The sequence below is a fragment of the Pelmatolapia mariae genome, linkage group LG9, assembly GCF_036321145.2.
Source record: "Pelmatolapia mariae isolate MD_Pm_ZW linkage group LG9, Pm_UMD_F_2, whole genome shotgun sequence".
In the NCBI taxonomy this organism is placed as follows: domain Eukaryota; kingdom Metazoa; phylum Chordata; class Actinopteri; order Cichliformes; family Cichlidae; genus Pelmatolapia; species Pelmatolapia mariae.
Window position 1 is genome coordinate 36956099 of NC_086235.1, and position 14645 is coordinate 36970743.

Consider the following 14645-nt stretch of genomic DNA (forward strand, 5'->3'; position numbering starts at 1 on the left):
TTGCAACTGCTGCCTTCTCCAACCTGTCCCAGATGTCAGTAGCTGCCTCACCATCTAGCCTGCCTTTAAAACGTGGGTCCATCATCGTGGCCTCCTTCAGAAATTTCTGAAGGTTTTCATCCTTTAAGTAAAACAAGATATAACATAGGAGCTGATACTGAAAAAAGGTAACCCTATTTTTCATGAGCATTGATATTGTCTGCAAATACCTGATATCTTTTCTGCAGACTACCCCTGCCTCCAGCTTGGCCAGGATGGGGATGATTTGGCTGCATGTGGGTGACTTGTCACTTGACACACACATGGTTGACGTGTACAGGACTTGCATGCACTTAATAAACTCCTCTGCCTTCATTAAATCAGTGTGCGTGAACCTTTCTAGCCTGTTGAAAAATATTCACAATGTTAAAGGTAACTGATGTAATTTAGCTCTTACAAGTGATGTTCATTCACTCACTTGTCCTTCTCCATAGGCTTCCTCAGCCGTTGAACCAGAGCAGCTGCCTGGATTGCATCAAATTGCTCCATAAATCTCTCCACCATCAGGAAGAGAGAATTCCAGCGCGTCTTAACGTCAAGAATGACATTATGCTCTGGCAAATCTAAAGCACAGATAGACACAAACATATTTTAAATTACTATAAAAAAGGTCATATGAATAACAATACTTCCTGATATGTAACTGCATGTGCTACTTAATCAGGATTCGCTGCTTTTCTCTGAGCACAGTTTTGCTCAAGGATGAACGTTTGAGCCACACCACAACTGAACGGATTTTGGCACACCAGCTGGAAACTGCAGGAATGTCATACACCTTTTGTGCTGCCAGGTTGAGGGTATGAGCAAAGCATCCCACTTTTAAAAAGTCCAAATTTTTCAAAGCAACATCCATGTTGCTGGCATTGTCTACAGTGGCAGCAATTATTTTCCCTCCCAAGTGAAATTGCCCCACAGCGCTTGATATTTCTTTAGCCACAACTGGACCTGTTTGTGACTCATAAACTGCTTCAGTGCTAAGCACATTCTGCTTCATTTTGCCTTTGTAGATGTAGTGAACAGTGACTGTGAGGAAATAAAAAACATATAGCTCACCCTTTATTCAAATATAGTTTACCCTATAAACACCTAATTACATATTTACACCAATAATTTAGAAAAGACTTACAAAGCTAAGCAGCTATGAACATATTAACTTATACAGTATTATACAGTCTATAAGATACTATTTTTTTTTTATGTCAGAGTAATACAACATTTTTCACCTGAATGATGGTGACTCCACCATTGAAAATGAATTTTGTCACTGCCCTATGAATTTCGTCCACTTTTTCTTTGGTCATTTTAGCCTTTTTGGCCAGGGTGAAGGGAGTATCTGCCATCAAACAAGAAGACAGCCGGATGTAACTACGATGGTGTTTGCTAGTTCACCTTACGTGCATTAATTTTACAACATGGTTAGCCTACTCAACGTAAATTACACACAAACAACATTAAGCTACTCACCCAGAGAAGAACAGCTGCTGCTGCCATCATCATCCATCATCATTTCTACTACACTGGCAGGGCTAGGGCCTGTACGCTCCTCTTCGGGTTTTTGGGGGATGTTGCTAACTCCTACTGCAGGTGTGGTGCCTGTTCTCGATGTGCTCGGTGTGAGGTCTTGCTGCAAGCTATCAAATGCCGTGCATTTCTCGGCTTTCAAAAAAAACCGCTATGCGTCGCCAGGTGTTTCATTAGATTCGAGGTGTTACCTCCTTTGCACATTATTACCTTAAAACATTTGTTGCAGGCTGCTGAGTTTATATCTTTTAGCAGAGCTAAAAGCCTTCGGAATTTTAGCTCTGCTCTAAAAGAATGTACGTACCTGGGCCCGCCTACTATCCTTGGAAAGGTAAAATGATTGGCTAGAATCCAAAGTGTATGACATCTCAGGAAAAAAAAGCACCGAAATAACCCAGATAGCAAGACGACATTGAATCTATGTTGATTTTTCATCCGAACCGTCGTATATGGTCGGGGTTGAAATGCCAATGTTGTAACAACATTGAAATACTGTGGTAAACCGACGGTCTTACTATAGAGATGTTGTAACGATGTTGATTCACCGTTGTTTTTTTGTCATTGATATTTGATCTATTTATAGTCGACCAGGTGACAACAACAACATCGAGAAAACGTCTATTTATAGTTGACGATCATTCGGCTCCGGTCACCATCAAAAACCATCGATTTGTAGTTGAGCATTAAATTGCATTGCAACTGATCGGGTATAAAGTACCAGAGAAAGTAGATTTATTGTTCATTTGTTATCAATGACTTGGTCTAGTTCACCAGCTTTAAAAAATCGTGTCTACGTGCAATTTATGTATAGTTGACCGGGAAATTAAAGCAGCGATCACTTGGACTATTCCGCAGCACCCCTCTCACATTGGTACACCCCCCCCCCCCCCCCACTCCCCCGGTATTCATTGTCTTCTACAGTAGAGCGGGACATTTAATTTACTCTCAGCGGAATTGACCGGAGAAGGCATCAGTTCATGCACTGCACTGGCCCGCACCACGATTAGTATAAGGTAAGAATGAATGATTTTTTTTTCCTACTCGGTATTTCCATGTTTGCATTTGAATAACAGTAAAAAAAAACTTGTTAATGTTGTACATTAACAAGTTTTTTAAATTGTGTCTACTTCTTACAATCTGGCAACAAATAAATTGCACTGCGAACAAAGTATATCAACAAAGAAAATATTTTCGTTTCATAATTTCTTCGTTATATTCCCTTACAAAGCTAGCTTTAACGCTTCGAGGTTTCCTTTGTTCTTGCCGTCGCCTCGGCGCTTGACCCAGACTTTCGCTCTGTAGTTGCTTAGTACTACAAAAAATTCTAAATCTGTGATATATGATTGATAAACGTAAAGTTAACTGTATAAACGTGTTCAATGACTTTGTTACTTTTGATGATTGGAGAGCACTCGCTTCAATGCGCACACGAAAACTTTAGACTCAGTTTGAATGCTCACGCAGCATGCGTGACTGTATGTTGCACGCTCACCTAACTTTAAGTTGCACGCGTACATGACTTTCCGTTTGTGCCTTGAATAATGAATAAGGCTACGTCCACACGTACCAGCGTATTTTTGAAACCGCTGATTTTTCTATGCGTTTGCACCTTTTGTCCACACGTAATGTATGTCTGGCCGTACATTGTGTTTGTATTTCCAGGCACATTTCACGAAGCAGAACACAGTCTTCAGAGATATCCACGTGAACGCTGTGATACGTCTGACCTTCAGTCCGAAGAAGAAACCCAGACCAGTCTTAAAAGAAAGCACAAGTAAAACCTTTATATTCACAAACATATCTTTGATTGTTAAGAATTTATGATCTTGTCTTTTATACATATCTGTGGTGCTTGCATACTGCAATATCGCCACATAATATAGTCCAAAAAGTGGAAGTTTGTAAACTTTTTAAAAATGCAAAGCCGTGTACACTTGTGCACTTCAAAAATTCATTGTATACTGTACCTTCTTGCACGTCTCTGTTTCCTGTGTGTGTTGTTAGAAATCAAACTAACTTTAGGAAACAATATGCCAAAAGCATATTTAAAATTACTTAAGACCGTTTTTAATTTCTTTTCTTTAGACCAAATCCCCTGTACACATATACGGACTCAGAGGATGAGCAGCCTACAAAAAAACGGTTTCCCCAGGCCCCTCGAGTGAAAATACCAGGTAATAAAATACTGTCTAGTGTCTGTGTACATATCTGTGTCTGACACGAGGAAACTTTTTTGACAAGTTGTCTGTATTCTTAAATACTTAAAAAATTATCTTTTTCTAAACAGCCCTCATCACTCCGCAGTCTGCCCCCCAGCCCACTGATAGCAACCATCATAATGCCCCACCCAGCTTCCGGCACCTTTCGCCACTCCGGCACAAACCGACACAGCTTTGCGATCTCCCCAGCATGCAGAGTCTGATGTCTTCCCTATAGATGGTATGCTTTTAAAAAAGCTTTAAAGCTGCATCACAATGTCATTGTACTCTTATCTAAAAAAACCCCCTAATTTATACTCCTGAATGTCATCTTGTTGTGATTTTTTTTCTCTGTAGATTCCAGAGACTCTGTGAGGCCACTATTACAAGGCAAGTTTGAAAATCTTGGAATTTCACAGTTTACATGGTATAACAAATATATGTGACAGGCAAAAACTAGTAAACACTTTTAGCAGTTACAAGAACTAACAAATGAATATCCAACAAAAGGGAATAGAAATACATTGCACTGCCAATACTTTGGTTTATTCTTTGTATGACTTGAAAATCAGGCTTTAGGGAAAACTAAATGACATGTTTCTATCATCAATTACATGAAGTAAACACACAGGCACTTGCATACACATTTAAGACATGAGACTCGCTAATTCCATCTCATAAAATGTGTCTATAGGTGAGACGCTTTGCGTTGATTGGTGCTGCTGGACCACACTGGAGGTGCGAGTCCGCCGTGTAATGGTTTATGCCATTACAAAGGAGCTGGCGTCTGTACTCAACTGGGCAGGGAAAAAAAAACAAGGACCAGACAAAGCAAAAAAGGGCATTTAAAGAGACAGCGCTGTGCAGATGCATATTTGGTAAGTTTTAACATTTATTGTAGTTTTATGAGCCTAAAGTGAACAATAAAGGGATCAATTGATGTGCTGGGTGCGTTTCACATTTCCTATGTCTGTTTTTTGCTATATTACCTTGTCTTACTTAATAACAAGACTTTCATGTCCGGTTAATCTGGAGATGGAGTCTTTGGTCTTCGGCTTGTTTTGTCCTCGGGTTGTACACTTTGTACAGCCCGAGGACCCATGTTTTCTTTTTTTTTTTAAAGGATACACGGCACACCATGCTAAGACATATCGCATTTTCAGCTTATAGCTCTTTGGGAATCAAATGCGGCAGTTTGCTGATTTCCGCCTGGTGACTTTCATGTTTATCAGCCTAGGAGTTGACATACTTTCTCCCTGCTGAAGACAATTAACAAGAGCTTATTCATGTGCTCTAATTCCCTTTTTTTGTGTGTGTGTCTATTTTTTGTCCTAGATGGCCTGGCGCAGCAGGTAGGGGCGAACTCTATGTCTGAGTTCGTCTTTGCTCAAGCAGTCCAGAAATGGCTCAGATATGCTCCAGATCGTACGGGTGGTGCGCAGGACGCCCATCATCCATCCCCATCCCGGAGTAAATAATAAAAAGTGACGTGAAACATAGAAATGTAAATAGGAAACTTTGTCTTTTAATAAAGTATTTTGCAAATGATACATGTCTATTGACCTTTTTTGTTTTTTTGTTTTTTTCAATAAAAAGCAACTGTGCGAAAGAGGTGGAAAATCAATACCATATCTCAACAGTGTTTCAATATCAGAATCTGACATTGTTTCAATGTCAACAGTGTTAGAAAATATAACGTCGAATCAATGTCAGGTTTCAACATTGATTCAACATCAAAACCTGACGTTGTTTCAACGTTAAAAATGGGTGCAAGAGTGATGTTGGGTCAACGTCACACTTCAACGTTGCTTCAGTGACGTCGCCTGATATTGACTCAACATTGTTTCAATGTTTCCTTGCTATCTGGGAAAGCACCGAAATATGCGCTGCTTTTCGGTCTGGTTACTACCATTTTTGTCAGAACTGGATACCGGTACCCATCCCTAGTCAATACTTGGGTTGCTACCTTCTTATATATGTTCCCTGCTTGCAATGAAACATGCTGGTTGGTATCCTCTTCATCTGCATGGTTACTTGTTGCTTTCTGTTCCATTTGCCTAAACTAAATTTGGTAAAAGAGCTTTTGTCCATTTAGCACCCTTGACTTGAAACAAACTCCAGAACGACTGGAAAATGACTAAATCCATTTCATTAAGTGCTTTTAAATCTAAACTAAGAATCCTTGAGGCCAAGTCCATAACATGCAACTGTTTCAAATAGATTGATTGTCATTTTAACTGATTTTTTTTTTTATTTGAATTTTATTGATTTGTATGGAGCCCCGCAGGGGACATGAGAGAAAAATAAATTAAGACGGACTTTTGCGAGATCTCGCCAAAGTAACTCGGGATCTCGCAAAACTTTTGCGAGATCTCGCACAAAATAAACTTTTAAGATATTTTGAGGCGTGAATGTAGCTGTGTAAATGTCAAATATCTGCTCGGTTTAGAAGACATCACATATTTGCAAAAGTGCTCCGACGTTTTTCGGAGATCTGACACCCACCATCTCGATGCTAACGGGAGGTCGAGACCTACTACAGCCGGGAGGAATACCGCTCTCCCGGCACATCGTGCCTCGACCTCCCGGTCGGCCTCGAGCTAGCGGCCTCCGAATGCGGCTAAAACTTTTGCGAGATCCCGAGTTACTTTTGCGAGATCTCGCAAAAGTCCGTCTTAATTTTTTTTTCTCCCATGTCCCCTGCGGGGCTCCGTAGATTTGTTTTAATTTTTTTATTTTCATTTATTTTTGCATGTGTGTTGTTGGTGCCTGTGTTTACTTGAGTAATTTCTGTAACTGTGAGACACTTGCTGCTGCCTGTCTTGGCCAGGTTTCCCTTGAAAAAAGAGGTTTTTAATCTCAATGGGATCTTCCTAGTTAAATAAAGGTTAAATTTAAAAATTAAGTTAAAAAATCTGCAGAGGAATGGCTTAATTGAAAAGTTTCAGTCAGGTTTCAGAGCACATCAAAGTAAGAAACAGCCTTAATGAAAGTTATAAACAATCTTCTTATGACCTTTCACATTGGATTTACCTCTGTGCCCCTAACCCTGCTAGACTTGAGTGCAGGGATTGATACTGTTGACCATGATATTTTATTACACCGATTAGCACATGCAGTATGTATTAAATGGTTTGAACCATACGTATCTGATAGACTCTAATTTGTTCATATAAATGAAGAGTCTTCTTTACACACAGGCTAATTATGGAGTTCCACAGGGTTCCATGCTAGGACCAATTTTTTTTACATTGCTCTCAGACTGTGGGGTTACTTGTGGTTCCTACAGTATTTAAAAGTAGAATGAGAGGCTCCTCTAGAGTCTGGCGATAGTGAGCAGAAAAAATTCCCTTTTAACCAGAAAAAAAATCAAAGTATTTGCTCATAGGGGGTCATATGATTGTTGAGTTTTCTCTTGTTTTTTTGTACTATTGTATGGCTTACCTTACAATATAAAACAACCTGAGTCAACTGTGGATGTATGGAAATTAAAATGAAAACACTGTCTTTGGTAAAGTAAATAAAAGACATACATTAGCTTTATAATGATATAATTTACCCTTTTATGGTAATCAGGCCTATTTCAATTTTAACTGTAGTTAACACACAGATGTGTGTGTGTGTGTGTGTGTGTGTGTGTGTGTGTGTACGTGCATGGTCAGGCATCAGACATCATCATTTATTGATGGCATAGCAAATGGTAAAAAGACAAAGATGAATAATGTCCCTAGGTTGTAGAAACTGCTTCATGACACCTCTTTCACTTTCACGCTCCCTCCCTCTCCTTTTGTCTTATGAAGTCAGTTAGTACACTGGAGCATCTGGGATCTATTGAGACCACCAAGGCAAATAGGAGTGCTATAGGGGCAAAGTCTTTGATTTTACTGTCATGGCAGCGTATAATGATTAATGCCTGGACTTTGGGGTCACTCTATGTTATTATGAGGCCCACAACTTCTTGCTTCTCTTCTACTGCTAACTGTTATGTCTGCAAATGTACATGCAAAAATAGACATATCCCTACTTAGTTCAAAATGGAGAGTGATAGAATGTAATTTATTGTCCTGTACAGCACTTTTACAGACATAATTTATTTCAATTTATATTGCCAAATCACAACAGCAGTCACCTCAATTCAACAATCAAACCATCCCTTTTGAGCAGGCAGTTTGCAACTGTGGGGAGAGACCTGTGTAAGAAACCTGTGCTCAGAGAAGGGCGGACATCTGTTATAGCCTGTGAGGAATGATGGGAGTGAAACATTTACCTTACTGATCATTCAAAAGGGTTTAACATAGTTTTAGGCTTTTGTGCTGTGACCTGTGTACAAATACAAGTATAAAATGGAACAGCAGCATTATTTCTTACTGCAGTTTCACTTGCAATGAATGGGATCTGGCCTTTAGCTGTAGAGTAATGCTGCCTGTTGTTTGGATTCCACATGTAAAAAGTTTTGGCCATAGCCTTTTCTAGAGGACATGGGCCAAGAAGATTGCCATCTCCCAGAATCAGTGAGATGAAAGACCTTTAAAGTACACAGTATGGAAATACAATAATGCAGTGGGTATTTTTAGTTTACCCTCGAGGGGAGGGAGTATGTAATTGGTTGGTTTTGGGGTTTTTTCTGTATATTTAACTGTCTGTTAGCAGTCTGGCATACACAGTTTTCAAGATATCACTTTATTATTTTTCTGTGATGACAGAAACTGATAATAATAATAATAAACTTTATTTATAAAGCACACTTAAAAACCAAGGGTATGCCAAGGTGCTTAACAAGTAACATAAGGAATAGAAGGAAAATAATAGAAATAGGACCAAAGCAAGTACTAAGTATACAAGCAGGTAGCTGTCACTGATACATAGGAAAGCAACAGGTACAGAGCAAACAAGAAATTAAATGAGCATAAAAGTGCATAATATAAAATCATAAAAGAAATATTAACTAGAGGGAAAGGCAAGATTGAATAAGTGGGTTTTTAGTCTTGATTTGAACAATGCAATAGAATCAGATGCACGGAGGTCGAGAGGAAAGGTATTCCACAGTACCGGGGCAGCCAGAGCAAACGCACGGTCACCCCGGGACTTCAGCCGAGATCTGGGTTGGATCAGAAGTTGTTGAGTGGCAGATCTAAGTGTTCACTTAACAACTGATAACAGCTTGAACTGATTTAATCTTGGTGAAAATTGGATCAAGGTCATACCAAATGTAAAAATCAGTAAAAACTTTAAATTGTCCACATTTTTTAATGGATTGTCTTCAAACATCAAACCTGTCTTGGCCCCTGTGTCTACCCGGCTAGCCCAGTTTGGCTACAAGTGCTTTTGTCTATGTTGTCCCTTCTCGCTTCCCTCTCGCGCTCTGCGCACCACCGGGGCGGGGTTCACCGTGGACTCCCGCCCCTGGCTTCCACGCCTGCAAGCAATCACCTGTGACCAGCGCTCACTCAAGCTCAGTACTTAAGGCGGCGGCTGGAAGTGCCTCATCGTTGGATTATTGTGTTCCTTCGATTATCTAGCTTCTTCGAGTAACTTCCGTGTACTATTCTAACATCATTTTCCTGTCTCTCGCCCAACGTATACCGCTGCCAGAAAGCCCACCTCCCGCAGCCCCTTCGCAGGTAACTCCCGCTGCTGTCGCTATGCCTGCTTCCGCAGCCGCTCCAACAGCTGGCGTCGTAGCCCCGTTAGCATCCACCTTTTCGCTAGATAAACTGTTGCCCACACCTGAGGCTTTTTCTGGGGAGCTGGGGAAATGTGCGGGATTTTTAACGCAGTGTTCTATGCAGTTCCAACAGTTGCCTCATATGTTCGCCAGCGACGGGGTCAAAATTGCCTACCTTACCCAGTAACTTCATGATCGAGCTTTGACCTGGGCTCAGGCTCTGCTGGAGTCCAGCCCTGGAATTTCTTACAATGACTTTCTGGCCCGTTTCAAGGCAGTGTTTGATAAGGGCTCCAGCGCAGAGGCCGCCAGCCACCGTTTAATTAATCTAAAATAAGGTAGGCACAGTATGGCTGACTAGTCGATTGATTTTTGGACCCTGGCTGTGCAAGCTAAATGGGGCCCTGAGGCTCTAAGAACCACCCTGTTAAATAATGTCAATGTGGAGCTCAAAGATGAAATAATGATGCGTGAAATCCCTTCCTCTCTTGAGGCGCTTATGTCATTATGCATCCAGATGGACAACCGCCTACGGGTGCGCTGGGCCTCATGGACAGCCGTTTCGGGAACCTCTGGCATCGAGGGAGGACCAGCCTGAGTCACGGGAAGCCCGGAGTGTCAGGGAGGAAGAGGAGGAACAGCCAATGCAGCTAGGGCGCTCGCGGCTCTCGCCTGCAGAACGACAGCGCCGCTCTGCGGCGGGTGAGTGTTTATATTGTGGCCGTAAAGGACACTTCATCTCCGCCTGTCCCGCGCTGGCAAAAGGGGGCACCCACCAGTGATTGAGAGGGTACTGGTGGGCGACCTGTCTGGCAAACATCCTCTTCCACGTCTGTTGCTGGCTGCTAGACTCTCCCTTCGGACTGAGTCATATTCACTCTCCGCTCTGGTAGATTCGGGAGCGAAACAAAATTTTATTGATTCCTCACTAGTTGCTAAGCTCCACATTCACACCAAGCCTCTGCCACATCCTCACCGGGTGTCAGCCTTATCCAGTCAACGTTTGCCAGACATAACTCTTGTCACCTTACCTATTGCCCTCACCCTTTCCGGAAATCACACAGAGAACATTAGCTTTTGTGTTTTCAAGGCACCTGTCACCCCTCTCGTGTTAGGCTACCCTTGGCTAATGCAACACAATCCACACATTGATTGGAAAAAGAAACAGGTTATGGGATGGAGCACTGAATGTCATATGAACTGCCTTCTGGCTGCCACTCCACCTGTGCCTTCCTCCCCCCCAGGGGAGCCCTCTCTGTCCACGGATCTGTAGTCAGTGCCCATCAGCTATCATGACCTAGAAGCAGTGTTCAGTAAAAATAAAGCACTGTCTCTCCCACCACACGGACCCTACGATTGCGCCATTGACCTCCTCCCAGGGTCTCCGTTGCCCTCCACTCACCTCTATAGCCTCATCCAGCCTGAGGCCATGGAAAAGTATATCACTGACTCTCTGGCTGCAGGCATTATCAGCCTGTCGTCATCACCTGTGGGGGCAGGTTTCTTTTTTGTCGAAAAGAAAGACAAGACTCTCCGGACATGCATAGATTTCCATGGGCTTAACAAAATCACTGTTAAAAACAAGTATCCCCTACCACTTCTGAATTTGGCCTTTGAACTGCTTCTGGGAGCCACCGTGTTTAGCAAGCTCGACCTTCGTAATGCTTACCACTTGGTGAGAATTCATGAAGGAGATGAATGGAAGACGGCGTTCAACACACACCTTGGGCATTTTAAATATCTTGTTATGCCCTTCGGATTGACGAATGTTCCAGCGGTCTTCCAAGCTCTCGTTAATGATGTGCTGAGAGATTTCATTCATCGATGTGCCTTTGTCTATCTGGATGATATTCTGATTTTTTTCTAAGTCCCAGGCAGAACACGAGATCCATGTCCAACAGATCCTTCAGCGCCTCCTGGAGAAAAGACTGTTCGTGAAGGGTGAGAAATGTGAATTTCACGTCGACACAGTGGCTTTCCTAGGTTACATAATCGCTCGTGGAGATCTGAAGCCTGACCCGGAGAAGGTTCAGGTCGTTGTGGACTGGCCTCGGCCCCCCAACCGTCTCCAGCTCCGGCGCTTCCTAGGATTTGCCAATTTCTATTGGCGCTTCATTAGGGACTTCAGTAAGATTGCTTTACCACTCACCAAACTCACCTCTCCAAAAACTCCCTTTCAGTTGGACCCGCCTGCTCAGGAAGCCTTCGCCCTGCTGAAAAAGAAGTTTGCCACTGCCCCCATCCTCCGTCAGCCTAACCACCAGCAGCAGTTCGGGGTAGAGGTGGACACGTCAGACACTGGAGCGGGGGTGGTACTATCCCAACTGTTTGAAGGTAAACTTCACCCTTGTGCTTTCTTTTCTCGTTGCTTTTTATCCGCAGAACGCAATTACGACATCAGGGACCTTGTTGTTGGCGTGTTGGAGTTGTTGGCAGTCAACCTCGCCCTGGACGAATGGCGGCACTGGCTGGAGAGCGCCGAACACCCTTTCATCATTTGGACTGATCATCAATTTGGAATACATCCGATCGGCCAAGCGCCTCAACTCACGGCAAGTTAGGTGGGCTCTCTTTTTCTCCCATTTCAATTTCTCTATCACCTACAGGCCCGGATCCCGCAATGTAAAGTGCTCTCTGTAATGTGCTCTCTGTTCACCAACACTGAGGAGTGCTCTGACCCTGAACCCATTCTTCCCGCTGCCTGTGTGGTCGGAGCTGTCACATGGGAGGTCGAAACTCCGACAGGCTCAGGACACTAATCCCGATTCAGGTACAGGCCCCCACGGCCGGCTGTTCATTCCTACCTCCGTCCGTGCCCAAGTCCTTCAGTGAGCCCACACTGCTCGATTCACCTGCCACCCAGGGGTTCAACGTACCATCACCTTTCTTCAACGTTGTTTTTGGTGGCCCACATTAGAGAAAGATGCTAGAGAATATGTCACCGCCTGCGCCACGTATGCCCGGGGTAAACACCCCAATCGCCCACCGTCTGGAGTGCTTCAGCCTCTTCCCACGCCCGGCCGACCTTGGTCACACATAGCCCTGGACTTCATTACTGGCCTCCCGCCTTCTTCGGGTAATTCCACTATACTAACCATTGTTGATCGTTTTTCAAAAGCTGCTCATTTTGTCACCCTCCCAAAGCTTCCATCCACCTTGGAAACAGCTCAGTTACTTACCACCCACGTCTTCAGGCTCCATGGTATCCCGGCAGACATCGTCTCTGACAGAGGACCACAGAGTGTGGAAGGAATTCTGCATGCAACTTGGGGCGAAGGTTAGTCTCTCCTCTGGCTTTCACCCACAGAGTAACGGACAAGCAGAGCGAACAAACCAAGAACTCGAAGCGGCCCTGCAGTGCATAGTCTCCCACAACCAGACCACCTGGAGCGAGCAATTACCTTGGATTGAGTATGCTCAAAACTGCCTGACCTCATCTGCCACGGGACTGTCCCCATTTGAGGCCTCCATGGGTTATCAACTACCCTTATTCCCCGCTGTTGAAGGTGAGCACACTGTTCCTTCTGTGCAACACCATCTCTGCAGGTGCCGCCGGGCCTGGCGGGCGACTCGGGCAGCCCTGCTGCGGACTAAGGAACGTAACAAAGGTCTCGCTGACCGCCGCCGGATCTAGCGTTGTCTTTTTCTTAACCCTCTCAGGCTCAAATTAAGTTTTAGTTACAGGAAAAATCTGATATTTGGGGAAAATTATCAAAAAAAAAAAACTCATAAGATATGTATGTGGGGAAATCAGGTTGTTAGTTTTTAACTGTTGCAAATCGGCAACGCCTGCCTCGAGACACCTAGCGTCGTAGTTGACAGTGTCCTAAAAGTACAATAAAGCAATCATGGAACTTGGACTTACCAGCAGACCGTGGACCCAAAAGAAAATCACACAAAAAGAAAATCACTACAGCCGGCACCCAGTGCTGTACAAAGGAAAGTGTGAAAACGACCCACCACCTGAGGTCCCAGGGCCACTGGCACGTCCTCCGTTCTCTGAAATAAAACACAGAACAACACGTTAAAAGAAAAAAAGGGGCACTGAGCGTCCAGCTCGCTACATATCATAAAAACTACAAACCAACTTTAATAACTAAAAATATAAAAAAATAAAAGAAATCACACACACACACACACACACACACACACACACACACACACACCAAACTGGAAGGCTTACACCCCACGAGTCAAACTACAACTTGTGCTGGTGTTAATTGTTCAGGCCTCGATCACAGGCCGGTCTGGTTCCCCACAGACTGGAACCGGCAACTGAGGTGGTTTAAAGTTCTCAGCACGACACTCGGGCAGAGGATTGCTCTAGCCCAATCACAGAGACGTGGGTGCAAGCAGCAGGCCAGAATAAAATAGAATAAAACCAGGCGAACCACAAAAAAAGGTAAGCCCACTTAATCAAAACAGTCCCATGGAAATAAAAGATGACACCAAAAAAAAAGACAAGACAAGACAGCAGCTCCACCGAGGAGGAGCCCTCAAACAGCGACTAGGTAGGCGTTTTGATTCTCCAATTAAGGTTGGGCGATTTGCCACCGAGAGGTGAAGGCAGCAATCAAACCCTAAAACAAAGGATAAATGTAACCTTAGCCTCCAGTAATTGTGAATGCTAATAAAAATAGTTTTAGCAGCTTACCCCAGGATTGGAGGTGCTATACTGCACTGGTGGAGATAACTCTAGCACCTCTCTCCGCAACACTGGAGTAAAACAGAAGCTGCCGCGCTACAACTGTGAGGGAATCAGAGGTCAAGCGAAAGCGTACCTGTAGCTGTCATATGATCTGTTCACTTGCCGATCGATCCGTAGCGGTTTGCCAGCATTGACTGCTGCTTTTTACCAAACACACGGGAGGAATAAACCAGGGGAACACCGGCTTAACTTTATACGGACTGACGCCACCCTGCAATCAATATGCAGGTGGGTTCCCAATTTACCTAGTTGCGTAGCTGAGAGAGCGAGCGCAGGAGAGAGCAAGGGCGGTAGAGCGAGCGAGGGAGAGGCAAGTAGCCCATCCGGCTACACACGCAACATGCGTATTCATAATGTGTTCCATGTCTCGCAGATAAAACCTGTGCTCTCCAGCCTGTTGTGCCTTCCTTCCAGGTCCCCTCCGCCCGCCCGGCTCGTTGATGGGCAGGAGGTGTTTAACATCACATGCATTATGGACTCTTGGCGTCGGGGGAGGGGTGTTCAGTACCTGGTG

The 14645-nt window shown here is 43.8% G+C and overlaps 1 long non-coding RNA gene across 1 annotated transcript; it reads left to right on the forward strand.

Moving 5' to 3' along the window:
* The first annotated feature begins 3850 nt into the window (after positions 1-3850).
* On the forward strand, positions 3851-4579 carry LOC135933588 (uncharacterized). The gene is made up of 3 exons (XR_010573842.1): positions 3851-3999; positions 4116-4148; positions 4453-4579. It is a non-coding gene; the product is annotated as an uncharacterized LOC135933588 (long non-coding RNA).
* Positions 4580-14645: the final 10066 nt, after the last annotated feature.